Genomic DNA, 18,445 nt, shown 5'->3' on the forward strand with positions numbered 1-18,445 from the left:
CTCTAGGGGGCAGTGTGTGACTGTACGGAACTCTGTGGGTTCTTTCTAGGAGGCAGTGTGTGACTATGCGGCACTCTGTGGGCTCTCTCTAGGCGGCAGTGTGTGACTATGTGGCACTCTGCAGGATCTCTCTAGGCAGCACTGTGTGACTATACAGCACTCTGCAGGATCTCTCTAGGAGGCAGTGTGTGACTATGCGGCACTCTGTGGGCTCTCTCTAGGCGGCAGTGTGTGACTATACGGCACTCTGCGGGCTCTCTCTAGACGGCAGTGTGTGACTATGCGGCACTCTGTGGGCTCTCTCTAGACGGCACTGTGTGACTGTACGGAACTCTGTGGGCTCTCTCTAGGAGGCAGTGTGTGACTATGCGGCACTCTGCGGGCTCTCTCTAGGCGGCAGTGTGTGACTATACGGCACTCTGTGGGCTCTCGTTCTTCCTTGGCAACAGTATGAAACCATAGGGCATAGTGGGCTTGGGGGCACTTGGCCTTTGCCCAATGAATAGTGGGCTGGGGGGCAATTGGCCTTCTGCACAGATTGTAGTGGGCTCGGGTGAACTTGGCCTTCAGCATGGGCAGAGACTGGCAAGCCACACACCCAGTAGCGCACAGAAGTATCCTCCACATCTGCCGTCCTCGCTCTCCTTTGTGCTATTACAGATGCGCTGCAACAGGCTAATCTGCATGCCTTCCCCACAATACATTTCCTGGCGGCTTTCCTGTGCCCAGCTGTTAGATATACCCATTATCTTGGCAGAGGAGACCACAAATCAAAGTGACAGACCAATCAACAGCTGCGCAGATCTGTTCTCCGAGCCCCCCACCTACGCACTCTTATGTGTTCTACAATATAAATCTCTCACCAACTTTGATTTCCTTAATTCCAGCATTTCAGGGCAGGTGTCACGTGTGCGGGGGTAATTAGGCTGCGCGGATGTAATCGCTGCCTACATACATGTACAGCACTTCCCCTCCTTTGTCCTGTGCTGCTGCAGACAGCCACCTCCTAATCGTCTCTTTAAGGGGCTGATTAATGCATAAAGCGTATATTGATCACCGAGTGATTGATTACGGGGCCTTTTTGACAGATGAGCCCAACACAACAACTGCCAATATGGGGGCACGTTTGTTAGGGCCTCTCGCGCTCCGCCGTCTAATACTATGTGACCCACCGGGCGGTAGGGTAACTCCCTCCTCGCGGCTCCAAGGAAAGACCCCCTCTGCTCCCTGCAGGATAATTCATCGCTAACCTAAAATGCTCTGACATGGACAGATTGGAGATGGGGAAATATGATGGATTATGGCTTGAAAGGAGTCGACTTTCTTGAGGTTAAATTGATCCCCAGGAAAATGGTTTTGTCTCCTCTGAGAAATGGTCGGAAATTTCCGAGGTTTTTCTATGAGCGGAAATCATGGAAGTAATTCTCTGCTTACCCCGCGCCTTCGGCGTATTTGTCATCCCCCCCCCGAGCCGTCATCTTCTTTTTACATTTGAATTTTAGGTAATATTTGAACAAATAAAATGATTACGTTGTGTTGCAGTTACACAATATACAGTGCACTGTGTACACACACAACAAGTCCCAGCACACCCTGACAGTCCCGGAAGCTGTCATCAATCATAGTCACTAATACACCAGATCCACCCCACTTTTCTTGTGAATACCATAAATCACAGGAGGATGCAACGTGTGGTTCTGCAGCTGCTGTGACACTACAAATCCCAGCATCTGCTGACAACATAGTCATCCTGTCAGTTTATGAGCTGTGGTAAACCTGGGGAGTGCCCAAGCGGTGGCGTACATGGTGAGTGCCCAAGCGGTGGCGTACGTGGGGAGTGCCCCAGCGGTGGCGTACGTGGGGAGTGCCCCAGCGGTGGCGTACGTGGGGAGTGCCCAAGCGGTGGCATACGTGGGGAGTGCCCCAGCGGTGGCGTACGTGGGGAGTGCCCCGGCGGTGGCGGACATGGTGAGTGCCCCGGCGGTGGCGGACATGGTGAGTGCCCCGGCGGTGGCGGACGTGGTGAGTGCCCCGGCGGTGGCGTACGATGTGAGTGCCCCGGCGGTGGCGTACGTGGTGAGTGCCCCGGCGGTGGAGTACATGGGGAGTGCCCTGGCGGTGGCGTACGTGGGGAGTGCCCCAGCGGTGGCGTACGTGGGGAGTGCCCCGGTGGTGGCGTACGTGGGGAGTGCCCCAGCGGTGGCATACGTGGGGAGTGCCCCAATGGTGGCACACGTGGGGAGTGACCCCCTTTTCTTCAGTGAATGTAGTTGCAGTTGGTGTAGTGTGGTCCGGTATCTCTGTGTTATGGGCACATCAGTCAATGACTGTCATCGCTGACCTGTTGGGGTGTCCGGTGACAGCGGCATGTCCTGGGAACAGGACTGTGCACGGCCTGTGATAGTGGCAGCACGGACAAAGCTGAGTACTGGCACCTGCCACTGATTTCCTCTATGCCAGGGTAGATGCCGTCCTCAGAGCAAATGCTGAGACACATATGGGGGTGACTGTACACAATGACAGGTCGTCTTGTTACCCTAGTTATTGCACCAACCTTGTGTGTGTGTGTGTGTGTGTGTGTGTATATATATATATTTATACACACACACATACACACACTCTGAAGCAATCACTGCTGGGCCGGGCACCATTGATCTCACGCCGCACATTGCTGTACAGATACAATAGACTCGTCGCAGTGACTGACAGGAGAATTAGACGTTGTCATGTTTCGGACGCTCCCTGACTCCTGTCTCCTATTATCCTGATTTATCTGGGCTGAGCGGCCATTCATCTGTCCGTCCACGTCAAGGCCCCAACGCCGGAAATTAAAAACATGAACTCCTCTGTGTAGATACCGTCCTCTGTATGGTGCTGAAGGTGAGCTGGGCGCCCGTTATCTGTAGGCCCTAACCTCCCAGCGCGGGCTGCACACAGCGCAGCAATGTCACACAGGAGGCAGTACTACTATACACACAGCACAGCAAAGGTACACAGGAGGCAGTACTACTATACACACAGCACAGCAATGTCACACAGGCAGTACTACTATACACACAGCACAGCAAAGGTACACAGGCGGTACTACTGTACATAAACACAGCACAGCAACGTTACAGAGGCGGTACTACTATACACACAGCGCAGCAATGTCACACAGGAGGCAGTACTACTATACACACAGCACAGCAACGGTACACAGGAGGCAGTACTACTATACACACAGCACAGCAATGTCACACAGGCAGTACTACTATACACACAGCACAGCAAAGGTACACAGGCGGTACTACTGTACATACACACACACACAGCAGAGCAACGTTACACAGGCAGTACTACTATACACACAGCACAGCAAAGGTACACAGGAGGCAGTACTACTATACACACAGCACAGCAATGTCACACAGGCAGTACTACTATACACACAGCACAGCAATGTCACACAGGAGGCAGTACTACTATACACACAGCACAGCAAAGGTACACAGGAGGCAGTACTACTATACACACAGCACAGCAATGTCACACAGGCAGTACTACTATACACACAGCACAGCAAAGGTACACAGGCGGTACTACTGTACATACACACACACACACACAGCAGAGCAACGTTACACAGGCAGTACTTCTGTACACACAGCGCAGCAATGTCACACAGGAGGCAGTACTACTGTACACACAGCGCAGCAATGTCACACAGGCAGTACTACTATGCACACAGCACAGCAAAGGTACACAGGCGGTACTACTGTACATAAACACAGCACAGCAACGTTACATATGCGGTACTACTATACACACAGCGCAGCAATGTCACACAGGAGGCAGTACTACTATACACACAGCAGAGCAAAGTTACACAGGCGGTACTACTGTACATGCACACAGCGCAGCGATGTTACACAGGCAGTACTACTGTACATACACACAGCACAGCAATGGTACACAGGAGGCAGTACTACTATACACACAGCGCAGCAATGGTAAACAGGCGGTACTACTGTACATACACACAGCAGAGCAACGTTACACAGGCGGTACTACTGTACATACACACAGCAGAGCAATGTCACAGTACTACTATATACACAGCACAGCGATGTTACACAGGCAGTACTACTGTACATACACACAGCACAGCAATGGTACACAGGAGGCAGTACTACTATACACACAGCGCAGCAATGGTAAACAGGCGGTACTACTGTACATACACACAGCAGAGCAACGTTACACAGGCGGTACTACTGTACATACACACAGCAGAGCAATGTCACAGTACTACTATATACACAGCACAGCGATGTTACACAGGCAGTACTATTGTACACACACAGCGCAGAAATGGTACACAGGCATTAATACTGCACACACACAGCACAGACCGCACACAGCACAGCAACGTCACACAGGCAGTACTAGTGTACACACACACAGCGCAGCAATGTTACACAGGCAGTACTACTATATACACAGCGCAGCGATGTTAGACAGGCAGTACTATTGTACACACAAACAGCGCAGCAACGTCACACAGGCAGTACTACTATACACTTATACTGCCACTATCACAGGCCATGCACAGTCCTGTTCAGCACAGCGATGTTACACAGGCAGTACTATTGTACATACACACAGCGCAGGCCGCACACAGCAACGTCACACAGGCAGTACTACTGTATGCACACACACACAGCGCAGCAATGTCACACAGGCAGTACTATTGTGTATACACATAGCGCAGGCCACACACAGCGCAGCAACGTCACACAGGCAGTACTAGTGTACACACACACACACAGCACAGCAATGTTACACAGGCAGTACTATTGTACATACACACAGCGCAGGCCGCACACAGCGCAGCAACGTCACACAGGCAGTACAAGTGTACACACACAGCGCAGCAATTTTACCCAGGCACAGAGTGGGATGTGCGTGCCCTGCACTGGTGGCATATTAGTGGTTCGGCTCACGTTGAATGTGGCTATCTTGGAGAAGTAATCTCCCTACAAGACCGCGTCTCCCAGATACAGGACCGTGCCCAGAATCCGGATTACTAAATTAAAGATCAACTCAATTCTTGAGCAATCCTTAAGATGAGAAGCATCTGCATGCGGATCTGGGGCAGATTACACTTAGCCTTATTCTCGTCCGGCTGCTTACCATGAGAACAGCCATTGTAATTAAGGTTCTGCAGATGTTCTTAGATATTGTCTACAAATCTGTCCTTCCAGCGGAGCTTGTACAGGTAATTAGGGGTGCACGTGCGGGTGACGGGAGAATGCAACAGCAGCCCAACCTCACATTTTGTCATTTTGTCCCCCAAAAAATGTTTTACACCCCCCCCCCCCCACCCCCATACATTAATCATATATATATTTTGCCTGCCTGCTTGTTGTCAGGGGTTTCTTGCTCATTGCCAGGGGTTACATGCTTATTGCCATGGTTGAAGGTATTTCATGCTCATTGCCAGGGGATACATGCTCATTGCCAGGGGATACATGCTCATTGCCAGGAGTTACACGTGTTTCATGCTTGTTGCCAGGGATTCCATGCTCATTGCCAGACTCCAGCACTTCCAGGTAGTGGAAACAAACTCCCCACCTGCCGTGTGGCAGGTGGGGAGTTTGTTTGGGGCGCGCACCTGTCAAACCGTAACGCAGGTGACCTAAGGCGAGCTCAGGGAGGACAGAAACCTTTTGTGGAGCAGAAGGGCACGTGCCAATGAGCCAGGGAGGGCGTACGATCATGGCGACAGCACCCCCGGGAGGAAGAAGAGACTATCTCAGAATGGCGATAGCCCAGGGGTGCGAAGCCGGGCTGCCCAATGTTCATACAGCATGATGGTCGACAGTCATTAGGTCGGCATGGGAAAAGGTCGACATGGTTCTAGGTCGAAAGGTCATTAGTTCGACAATGTCTAGGTCGATAGTCAAAAGGTCGACATGGGGTTTTCCTGTTTTTCACAGTTTTTTTACCTGAATGTCAACACAGTCGACATAGACACCGCATCCCCTTGTATAGCTTGCTGCGCTCGCTATGCGTCGGGCACACTATTTTATTCCCCCCCCCACACACCCTAGTGGATGGTATTTGGTCTACAGCATGATGGTAGACAGTCATTAGGTCGACATGGGTCTAGGCCGACATATGAAAAGGTTGACATGGTTCTAGGTCGAAAGGTCATTAGTTTGACTGGTCATTGGTTCGACAGTGTCTAGGTCGACAGTCAAAAGGTCGACATGGGGATTTTCACTGTTTTTTTTTTTTTGGGGGGGGGGGGGGGTTCACTGAGCCGACGGTATTTCATGCCCTACCATCCACTAGGGCGTGGGGGGGGGGAATAAAATAGTGTGCCCGACGCATAGCGAGCGCAGCAAGCTATACGAGGGGATGCGGTGTCTATGTCGACTGTGTTGACATTCAGGTAAAAAAACTGTGAAAAACAGGAAAACCCCATGTCGACCTTTTGACTATCGACCTAGACATTGTCGAACTAATTACCTTTCGACCTAGAACCATGTCAACCTTTTCCCATGCAGACCTAATGACTGTCGACCATCATGCTGTAGACCAAATGATCCCAGCCCATTTTCGGGGATTTAGCGGCACATATTACCTGATAAATGCGACCCCATAGCACAGCACTAGGAATGGGAATCAGTTATGCCATGCCATCGATTGAGAGAAACCATTTGATCAATGGCAAAAGCATTGTACATCGGGCATAAAACATCGATGATTATGAATCATCGATGGCCATCCCTATCCAGCATCACAAAGCAGTTTGTGCTGGGCAGCAGATAGAGGTGGGGGGTACGGACCCTCAGTGCTCACTGGGTGCTAGGATTTTAATATCATCAATGTTATGTTGGCTCTATTACAGGGATGCAAGTATATAACATGGTCCTGATAGAGGGCTTTACCCTGCTTATATAATGGCGCTACAGAGTTCTCCTGCTAGTTTGTACAGTTCCATTGTTTGCTTTCTCTTCCCCGATTCCCAGATCTCTTGTCGGTTGTAGTGTGACCATCCTCTCACAATAATGCAATAGGTTGGGGCCATAGTGGGAAATAAAGAGGACATGCCGGCCAGAATAGAGGTTAAACCATTTCTGCTGACCTTACGTGACCTCTGTAATTATCCGGATAAGCAGCAACTTCAGTCACAAAAGGCCTCACAATGGTGACGAGTCTCTTAGAGTGGCGCAGAGCGGTGACAATGATCTCCATGGTGTGTATTGTGAGGAGGACACCCAGGATCTGAGTCCTCAGCCTCTGGCATGCTGGGCGCCAGTGTTCACTCTAAGCTGTGCGCTTGTGCGCGCGCACACAACTCGACGAGCATGCGCACAGACATTACAACAGAGCGCACAAAGCAGCAGTGGTCCCTTTTTGCAGTTGTGGACTCAATTAATGAGTGTTTCACCCATTAACTACAATGTGTGCTGTGTTTAGAATGTTTAAATGTTTTAATATCATTTTGAAGTAAAGTTAACACAAATGCTGAACGTCATTTTCCAGTTATATATAAGTGACGCACAAAAATTAAAATTTCCTTCCAAAGTTGCACAGCCAAAATCTTTTGCCGCACACAGCCTTCGTAAAATTAGAGGGAACATTGCTGGGCGCCCGCACTGTAAGCATAGTTGCCAAATCATCCCCTTTAATAAGCGCACATTTGAATTACACAGGTTCTCGACTAATTTTTAAACTTTTCAAATGTAATGACAGCTGGTATGGTTGGGAGGTGACAGAGTTCAAGAGTTCATGCCAACTGTCATTACGTTTGAAAAGTAGTCAAGAACCTGTGTAATTTATATGTTGGGCTTATTAAAGGGATGATCTGGCAACTATGACTGTAAGCCGCGCGATGACGTCACACCACGTACGGCTTACAGTGTGGGGGCCCAGCATTCCTGCAGGAGGATCCGTCCGGGCGAGGGGGTTTTCTATGTTTGGCGGGCTGCGGAGGACCTGCAGCCCGCCACTGTGTCGTTGGGGAGGACGGCTGTAGGGGATTGGGGTGCTAGCGTGGCTGCTGCCCGGGCCCTACCCTCTGTCAGAGCGGCCGGGCCCGGAACAGTTGTACCCATAGCACCCCCCTGTCTGCGGCCCTGGGCGCTGGCACACCCTAACGGAGCAATACACTACACCCCCTTATATCTCTTCAGCTTTCAACCTCACGTGAGTTCAGTTGCAGTTTATTTGGCAGGAAGCCAGCATTTAGGGGCAGGATCATGGCGTTTCTGTGTGTGTGATGACGCAGGCGTGCCCTGGGTGAGTCTCTGATGTCAGCGATGACCACTTCCAGCCTGGTTCTTCGCAGATTACTGGACATCCTAGATTGGCGCAGATGCTCCGGTTTTTGCGAATGGATCTGCGCATGCCTGGCGATTAGAGATGATTTTGCCATTTTGCAAGAGGCGGCTTTTCTACCTGTCTGGGCGGTGACTTATTGGTTGCAGGTAACTGCATTCCAGGCTATATTGGGCCTGGCGTAGGCATCTATCACCCTCTCCACTTTTATTACGTTATGAATCCTGCCATCGACGGTTTATCGCAGCGAGTCCCAAACTGCTGATTTGGAATAATTCGGGAGTGAGTGATACTTGTTGCCCTTATAACTTTGTGCTTGGCATCCATGGGCTGGGAATATTCACGTGTCGCTGGACGCCACTGACCGACGCGCCCCTGGTGCCTTGGCGGAGACTTTGTGTCTGCGTATGTCTTCGATGAAGCCTTTAACAGCGCTGTTGGCAGCCTCCGACTCCTCTGAAAGATGATGAATTTCAGCTGTTGCCCTGGTAAAGCAGATGTTGACCCCGTTCTGCTCCTCGATTGGTCCCCAGTGACGGGAGCTATTGATTGTTGTACAGGTCTCTTTGGAAGGATTAACATGGTGATAAATGGTCCGCGATTGATTTGCTCTTAATTGACAATTTGGTGAACCTGTTTTAAAATCCCAAGGTTTGTCCCGAGGACTAAGTATGGCTGATAATTTATGGCTGGTCCGGCCTAACGACCCTGGTCCAGCGTGAAGTGTGACGTGTAGCTGCTGGGATGTATCTCAGAGCTGGTGCCGGTCTCCCCAATAGATGCCTGTGCATCCTGTGTGCCCTCATCGCATGGCAGCGGTCACAGAGAGCAGCAATCCTGCAAGTCGCGCCCTTCCAGGCCGCATCTGAGGGTGCTTGGGGTGTGTGGGGGGCTAACCTAAACATTTACAGAGGGGCCTATACAGCGATGTGCACAAGGTGGTCACTGCTATCTATAGGGGACTATACAGTGCTGCGCGCAAGGTGATCACTGCTATCTATAGGGGACTATACAGTGCTGCGCGCAAGGTGATCACTGCTATCTATAGGGGACTATACAGTGCCGCAGGTGATCACTACTATCTATAGGGGACTATACAGTGCTGCGCGCAAGGTGATCAGTGTTATCTATAGGGGACTATACAGTGCCGCGTGCAAGGTAGACACTGCTATCTATAGGGGACTATACAGTGTCGCGTGCAAGGTGGTCACTGCTATCTATAGGGTACAGTGCCACAGCAAGGTGATCAGTGTTATCTATAGGGGCCTATACAGTGCCCCCCGCTAGGTGATCACTACTATATATAGGGCTTTATACAGTGCCGCGCTAGGTGATCACTACTATCTATAGGAGACTATACAGTGCCGCGCGCAAGGTGATCAGTTCCATCTATAGGGGACTATACAGTGCCACGTCCAAGGTGATCAGTGCTATCTATAGGGGACTATACAGTGCTGCGCGCAAGGGGATCACTACTATCTATAGGTCCCTATACAGTGCCGCGCAAGGTTATCACTGCTATTTATAGGGGCCTATACAGTGCTGTGCACAAGGGGATCACTACTATCTATATGTCCCTATACAGTGCCGCGCAGGGTGGTCACTGCTATCTATAGGGCACTACACAGTGCTGTGCGCAAGGTGATGAGTGCTATCTATAGGGGACTAGACAGTGCTGCGCACAAGGTGATCACTGCGATCTATAGGGCATTATACAGTGCTGCGCGCAAGGTGATCAGTGCTATCTATAGGGGACTATAAAGTGCCGCGTGCAATGTGTTCACTGCTATCTATAAGGGACTATACAGTGCCACGTGCAAGGTGATCACTACTATCTATAGGGGCCTATACAGTGCCGCGCACAAGGTGATCACTATTATCAATGGGGGACTATACAGTGCTGCATGCAAGGTGATCACTATTATCTATGGGGGACTATACAGTGCCACGCAGAAGGTGGTCACTGCTATCTATAGGGGACTATAAAGTGCTGCATGCAAGGTGAGCACTGCTATCTATAGGGGACTATACAGTACCCTGCGCACGGTGATCACTGCTATCTATAGGGGACTATACATAGCTTGGCTATATATATATACACACATACTGTAACAGTCTTTGTTGCTGTAAAATAAACTGCCGCCTTCTCATCCCATTGATTTTGGAGGCGGCCTGTGACCCCAGCACGTGACGCTCTCACCCATGAAATGATTCCCATTTAGCAGTCTTGGATCTGACCCCCGGTCACCAGCGCGGTGCAGCCGGATCCCAGCTCTGAAAGGTCCTGATATATGGTGGCATCTAATCTCCTTCATGTTCATGACCTCCTGTGCAGACTATATACATAAAGGGGAATAAATACGGGAGGGGTCACAGGGCTGACAAATTATCTGTAAATCTTGGACTTTCTATACGCAGATCGATTAAGATCACCATTTATCGCTGGAGGGCGGCCGATCGGCGTTCCCAGAACCGTCCTCATTGTGTCACCCAATCATTTATTTTCTCATAAATGAATCTCCTTGTAAGGCCACATCCACAGGACAGGGTGGGATTTATTTATTACCAGTTATTATATAGTGCACACATATACCGCAGCGCTGTACAGAGTATTACCAGTTATTATATAGCGCACACATATTCTGCAGCGCTGTACAGAGTATTACCTGTTATTTATATAGTGCACACATATTCCGCAGCGCTGTACAGAGACTATTATTACCAGTTATTATATAGCACACACATATTCCGCAGCGCTGTACAGAGAATATTATTACCAGTTATTTATATAGTGCACACATATTCCGCAGTGCTGTACAGAGTATTACCAATTATTATATAGCGCACACATATTCCGCAGTGCTGTACAGAGTATTATTACCTGTTATGTATATAGTGCACACATATTCCGCAGCGCTGTACAGAGAATATTATTACCAGTTATTATATAACACACACATATTCCGCAGCGCTGTACAGAGAATATTATTACCAGTTATTATATAGCGCATACATATTCCGCAGTGCTGTACAGAGAATATTATTACCAGTTATTTATATAGCGCACACATATTCCGCAGCGCTGTACAGAGAATATTATTACCAGTTATTATATAGCACACACATATTCCGCAGCGCTGTACAGAGAATATTATTACCAGTTATTATATAGCGCACACATATTCCGCATGCGCTGTACAGAGAATATTATTACCAGTTATTTATATAGCGCACACATATTCCGCAGCGCTGTACAGAGAATATTATTACCAGTTATTTATATAGCGCACACATGTTCCGCAGCGCTGTACAGAGAATATTATTACCAGTTATTATATAGCGCACACATATTCCACTGCGCTGTACAGAGAATATTATTACCAGTTATTATATATCGCACACATATTCCACAGCGCTGTATAGAGAATATTATTACCAGTTATTTATATAGCACACACATATTCCGCAGCTCTGTACAGATAATATTATTAACAGGTATTATATAGCGCACACATATTCCGCAGCGCTGTACAGAGAATATTATCATCAGTTATTTATATAGCGCACACATATTCCGCAGCACTGTACAGAGAATATTATTACCAGTTATTATATAGCGCACACATATTCTGCAGCGCTGTACAGAGACTATTACCAGTTATTATATAGCGCACACATATTCAGCAGCGCTGTACAGAGAATACTTGAACACTCACATCAGTCCCTGCCCCAGTGGAGCTTACAATCTATATTCCCTACCACATGTACACACGCACACAGACATTCTATGGTCAATTTTTGTTGAGAGGAAACCGGAGTACCTAGAGGAAACCCATGCAAGCACAGGGAGGACATACAAACTCCACACAGTTAAGGCCGTATGGGACCTAGTTAGTATTGGGGATGCACATGCATAGTGTTCGTTTCCAAAATAATGTAAGGTCTGTCTGTTGCCCAGGGGCCACCAGAAAAAAATGGCGCAATATGAAGAGGCAGCACGGGAACTTTGGGACTTGTACCACAGCCTGGCGCTAGTCCATGGTGACCTGTAATATCCCTATCACTGCCTTACGTCTGTGCCTTATAGTACCGCAGCCTGGCGCTAGTCCCTGGTGACCTGTAATATCCATATCACTGCCTTACGTCTGTGCCTTATAGTACCGCAGCCTGGCGCTAGTCCCTGGTGACCTGTAATATCCATATCACTGCCTTACATCTGTGCCTTATAGTACCACAGCCTGGTGCTAGTCCCTGGTGACCTGTAATATCCATATCACTGCCTTACATCTGTGCCTTATAGTAGCACAGCCTGGTGCTAGTCCCTGGTGACCTGTAATATCCCTATCACTGCATTACGTCTGTGCCTTATAGTACCGCAGCCTGGCGCTAGTCCCTGGTGACCTGTAATATCCATATCACTGCCTTACGTCTGTGCCTTATAGTACCACAGCCTGGTGCTAGTCCCTGGTGACCTGTAATATCCATATCACTGCATTACGTCTGTGCCTTATAGTACCGCAACCTGGCGCTAGTCCATGGTGACCTCTAATATCCCTATCACTGCCTTACGTCTGTGCCTTATAGTACCGCAGCCTGGTGCTAGTCCCTGGTGACCTGTAATATCCATTTCACTGCCTTACGTCTGTGCCTTATAGTATCGCAGCCTGGTGCTAGTCCCTGGTGACCTGTAATATCCATATCACTGCCTTACATCTGTGCCTTATAGTACCACAGCCTGGTGCTAGTCCCTGGTGACCTGTAATATCCATATCACTGCATAACGTCTGTGCCTTATAGTACCGCAGCCTGGTGCTAGTCCCTGGTGACCTGTAATATCCATATCACTGCCTTACGTCTGTGCCTTATAGTAATGCAGCCTGGCGCTAGTCCCTGGTGACCTATAATATCCATATCACTGCCTTACGTCTGTGTCTTATAGTACTACAGCCTGGTGCTAGTCCCTGGTGACCTGTAATATCCCTAGCACTGCCTTACGTCTGTGCCTTATAGTACCACAGCCTGGTGCTAGTCCCTGGTGACCTGTAATATCCCTATCACTGCCTTACGTCTGTGTTTTATAGTTACCACAGCCTGGTGCTAGTCCCTGGTGACCTGTAATATCCCTATAACTGCCTTACGTCTGTGCCTTATAGTACCACAGCCAGGCGCTAGTCCCTGGTGACCTGTAATATCCCTACCACAGCCTGGCGCTAGTCCATGGTGATCTGTAATATCCATATCACTGCCTTACGTCTGTGCCTTATAGTACCACAGCCTGGCGCTAGTCCCTGGTGACCTGTAATATCCCTATCACTGCCTTACATCTGTGCCTTATAGTACCACAGCCCGGTGCTAGTCCCTAGTGACCTGTAATATCCATATCACTGCCTTACGTCTGTGCCTTATAGTACCGCAGCCTGGCGCTAGTCCATGGTGACCTGTAATATCCATATCACTGCCTTACGTCTGTGCCTTATAGTACCGCAGCCTGGCGCTAGTCCCTGGTGACCTGTAATATCCATATCACTGCCTTACGTCTGTGCCTTATAGTACCGCAGCCTGGCGCTAGTCCCTGGTGACCTGTAATATCCATATCACTGCCTTACGTCTGTGCCTTATAGTACCGCAGCCTGGCGCTAGTCCCTGGTGACCTGTAATATCCATATCACTGCATTACGTCTGTGCCTTATAGTACCGCAGCCTGGCGCTAGTCCCTGGTGACCTGTAATATCCCTATCACTGCATTACGTCTGTGCCTTATAGTACCGCAGCCTGGCGCTAGTCCCTGGTGACCTGTAATATCCATATCACTGCATTACGTCTGTGCCTTATAGTATCGCAGCCTGGTGCTAGTCCATGGTGACCTGTAATATCCATATCACTGCATTACGTCTGTGCCTTATAGTACCGCAGCCTGGCGCTAGTCCCTGGTGACCTGTAATATCCATATCACTGCCTTACATCTGTGCCTTATAGTACCACAGCCTGGTGCTAGTCCATGGTGACCTGTAATATCCATATCACTGCCTTACGTCTGTGCCTTATAGTACCGCAGCCCGGCGCTAGTCCATGGTGACCTGTAATATCCATATCACTGCCTTACGTCTGTGCCTTATAGTACCACAGCCTGGTGCTAGTCCCTGGTGACCTGTTATATCCATATCACTGCCTTACGTCTGTGCCTTATAGTACCGCAACCTGGCGCTAGTCCATGGTGACCTCTAATATCCCTATCACTGCCTTACGTCTGTGCCTTATAGTACCACAGCCTGGCGCTAGTCCCTGGTGACCTGTAATATCCCTATCACTGCCTTACATCTGTGCCTTATAGTACCACAGCCTGGTGCTAGTCCCTGGTGACCTGTAATATCCATATCACTGCCTTACGTCTGTGCCTTATAGTACCACAGCCTGGCGCTAGTCCCTGGTGACCTGTAATATCCCTATCACTGCCTTACGTCTGTGCCTTATAGTACCGCAACCTGGCGCTAGTCCATGGTGACCTCTAATATCCCTATCACTGCCTTACGTCTGTGCCTTATAGTACCACAGCCTGGCGCTAGTCCCTGGTGACCTGTAATATCCCTATCACTGCCTTACGTCTGTGCCTTATAGTACCACAGCCTGGTGCTAGTCCCTGGTGACCTGTAATATCCATATCACTGCCTTACGTCTGTGCCTTATAGTACCGCAGCCTGGCGCTAGTCCATGGTGACCTGTAATATCCATATCACTGCCTTACGTCTGTGCCTTATAGTACCGCAACCTGGCGCTAGTCCATGGTGACCTCTAATATCCCTATCACTGCCTTACGTCTGTGCCTTATAGTACCACAGCCTGGTGCTAGTCCCTGGTGACCTGTAATATCCATATCACTGCATTACGTCTGTGCCTTATAGTACCACAGCCAGGCGCTAGTCCCTGGTGACCTGTAATATCCCTATAACTGCCTTACGTCTGTGCCTTATAGTACCACAGCCCGGTGCTAGTCCCTAGTGACCTATAATATCCATATCACTGCCTTACATCTGTGCCTTATAGTACCACAGCCCGGTGCTAGTCCCTAGTGACCTGTAATATCCATATCACTGCCTTACGTCTGTGTCTTATAGTTACCACAGCCTGGTGCTAGTCCCTGGTGACCTGTAATATCCCTACCACAGCCTGGCGCTAGTCCATGGTGACCTGTAATATCCATATCACTGCCTTATGTCTGTGCCTTATAGTACCACAGCCTGGCGCTAGTCCCTGGTGACCTGTAATATCCCTATCACTGCCTTACATCTGTGCCTTATAGTACCGCAGCCTGGCGCTAGTCCCTGGTGACCTCTAATATCCCTATCACTGCCTTACGTCTGTGCCTTATAGTAACACAGCCTGGCGCTAGTCCCTGGTGACCTGTAATATCCCTATCACTGCCTTACGTCTGTGCCTTATAGTAACACAGCCTGGTGCTAGTCCTGGTGACCTGTAATATCCATATCACTGCATTACGTCTGTGTCTTATAGTACCGCAGCCTGGCGCTAGTCCCTGGTGACCTGTAATATCCATATCACTGCATTACGTCTGTGCCTTATAGTATCGCAGCCTGGTGCTAGTCCATGGTGACCTGTAATATCCATATCACTGCATTACGTCTGTGCCTTATAGTACCGCAGCCTGGCGCTAGTCCCTGGTGACCTGTAATATCCATATCACTGCCTTACATCTGTGCCTTATAGTACCACAGCCTGGTGCTAGTCCATGGTGACCTGTAATATCCATATCACTGCCTTACGTCTGTGCCTTATAGTACCGCAGCCCGGCGCTAGTCCATGGTGACCTGTAATATCCATATCACTGCCTTACGTCTGTGCCTTATAGTACCACAGCCTGGTGCTAGTCCCTGGTGACCTGTTATATCCATATCACTGCCTTACGTCTGTGCCTTATAGTACCGCAACCTGGCGCTAGTCCATGGTGACCTCTAATATCCCTATCACTGCCTTACGTCTGTGCCTTATAGTACCACAGCCTGGCGCTAGTCCCTGGTGACCTGTAATATCCCTATCACTGCCTTACATCTGTGCCTTATAGTACCACAGCCTGGTGCTAGTCCCTGGTGACCTGTAATATCCATATCACTGCCTTACGTCTGTGCCTTATAGTACCACAGCCTGGCGCTAGTCCCTGGTGACCTGTAATATCCCTATCACTGCCTTACGTCTGTGCCTTATAGTACCGCAACCTGGCGCTAGTCCATGGTGACCTCTAATATCCCTATCACTGCCTTACGTCTGTGCCTTATAGTACCACAGCCTGGCGCTAGTCCCTGGTGACCTGTAATATCCCTATCACTGCCTTACATCTGTGCCTTATAGTACCACAGCCTGGTGCTAGTCCCTGGTGACCTGTAATATCCATATCACTGCCTTACGTCTGTGCCTTATAGTACCGCAGCCTGGCGCTAGTCCATGGTGACCTGTAATATCCATATCACTGCCTTACGTCTGTGCCTTATAGTACCGCAACCTGGCGCTAGTCCATGGTGACCTCTAATATCCCTATCACTGCCTTACGTCTGTGCCTTATAGTACCACAGCCTGGTGCTAGTCCCTGGTGACCTGTAATATCCATATCACTGCATTACGTCTGTGCCTTATAGTACCACAGCCAGGCGCTAGTCCCTGGTGACCTGTAATATCCCTATAACTGCCTTACGTCTGTGCCTTATAGTACCACAGCCCGGTGCTAGTCCCTAGTGACCTATAATATCCATATCACTGCCTTACATCTGTGCCTTATAGTACCACAGCCCGGTGCTAGTCCCTAGTGACCTGTAATATCCATATCACTGCCTTACGTCTGTGTCTTATAGTTACCACAGCCTGGTGCTAGTCCCTGGTGACCTGTAATATCCCTACCACAGCCTGGCGCTAGTCCATGGTGACCTGTAATATCCATATCACTGCCTTATGTCTGTGCCTTATAGTACCACAGCCTGGCGCTAGTCCCTGGTGACCTGTAATATCCCTATCACTGCCTTACATCTGTGCCTTATAGTACCGCAGCCTGGCGCTAGTCCCTGGTGACCTCTAATATCCCTATCACTGCCTTACGTCTGTGCCTTATAGTAACACAGCCTGGCGCTAGTCCCTGGTGACCTGTAATATCCCTATCACTGCCTTACGTCTGTGCCTTATAGTAACACAGCCTGGTGCTAGTCCTGGTGACCTGTAATATCCATATCACTGCCTTACATCTGTGCCTTATAGTACCGCAGCCTGGTGCCAGTCCCTGGTGACCTGTAATATCCATATCACTGCATTACGTCTGTGCCTTATAGTACCACACCCTGGTGCTAGTCCCTGGTGACCTGTAATATCCCTATCACTGCCTTACATCTGTGCCTTATAGTACCACAGCCTGGCGCTAGTCCCTGGTGACCTGTAATATCCATATCACTGCATTACGTCTGTGCCTTATAGTACCGCAGCCTGGTGCTATTCCCTGGTGACCTGTAATATCCATATCACTGCCTTACATCTGTGCCTTATAGTACCACAGCCTGGTGCTAGTCCATGGTGACCTGTAATATCCATATCACTGCCTTACGTCTGTGCCTTATAGTACCGCAGCCTGGCGCTAGTCCATGGTGACCTGTAATATCCATATCACTGCCTTACGTCTGTGCCTTATAGTACCGCAGCCTGGCGGTAGTCCCTGGTGACCTGTAATATCCATATCACTGCCTTACGTCTGTGCCTTATAGTACCGCAACCTGGCGCTAGTCCATGGTGACCTCTAATATCCCTATCACTGCCTTATGTCTGTGCCTTATAGTACCACAGCCTGGTGCTAGTCCCTGGTGACCTGTAATATCCCTATCACTGCCTTACGTCTGTGCCTTATAGTACCACAGCCTGGTGCTAGTCCCTGGTGACCTGTAATATCCCTATCACTGCCTTACGTCTGTGCCTGCGCAGCCTGGTGCTAGTCCCTGGTGACCTGTAATATCCATATCACTGCATTACGTCTGTGCCTTATAGTACCACAGCCTGGTGCTAGTCCCTGGTGACCTGTAATATCCATATCACTGCCTTACGTCTGTGCCTTATAGTACCGCAGCCTGGT

General features: G+C 49.4%; 1 long non-coding RNA gene across 1 annotated transcript in view; it reads left to right on the forward strand.

Annotated features, from left to right (window-relative positions):
- LOC146036509 (uncharacterized) overlaps nt 1–18,445 on the forward strand; it is a 105,289-nt gene that overhangs the window by 53,526 nt on the left and 33,318 nt on the right. The window lies entirely within an intron of this gene.

The sequence above is a fragment of the Crinia signifera genome, chromosome 9, assembly GCF_055691185.1.
Source record: "Crinia signifera chromosome 9, ASM5569118v1, whole genome shotgun sequence".
NCBI lineage: Eukaryota > Metazoa > Chordata > Amphibia > Anura > Myobatrachidae > Crinia > Crinia signifera.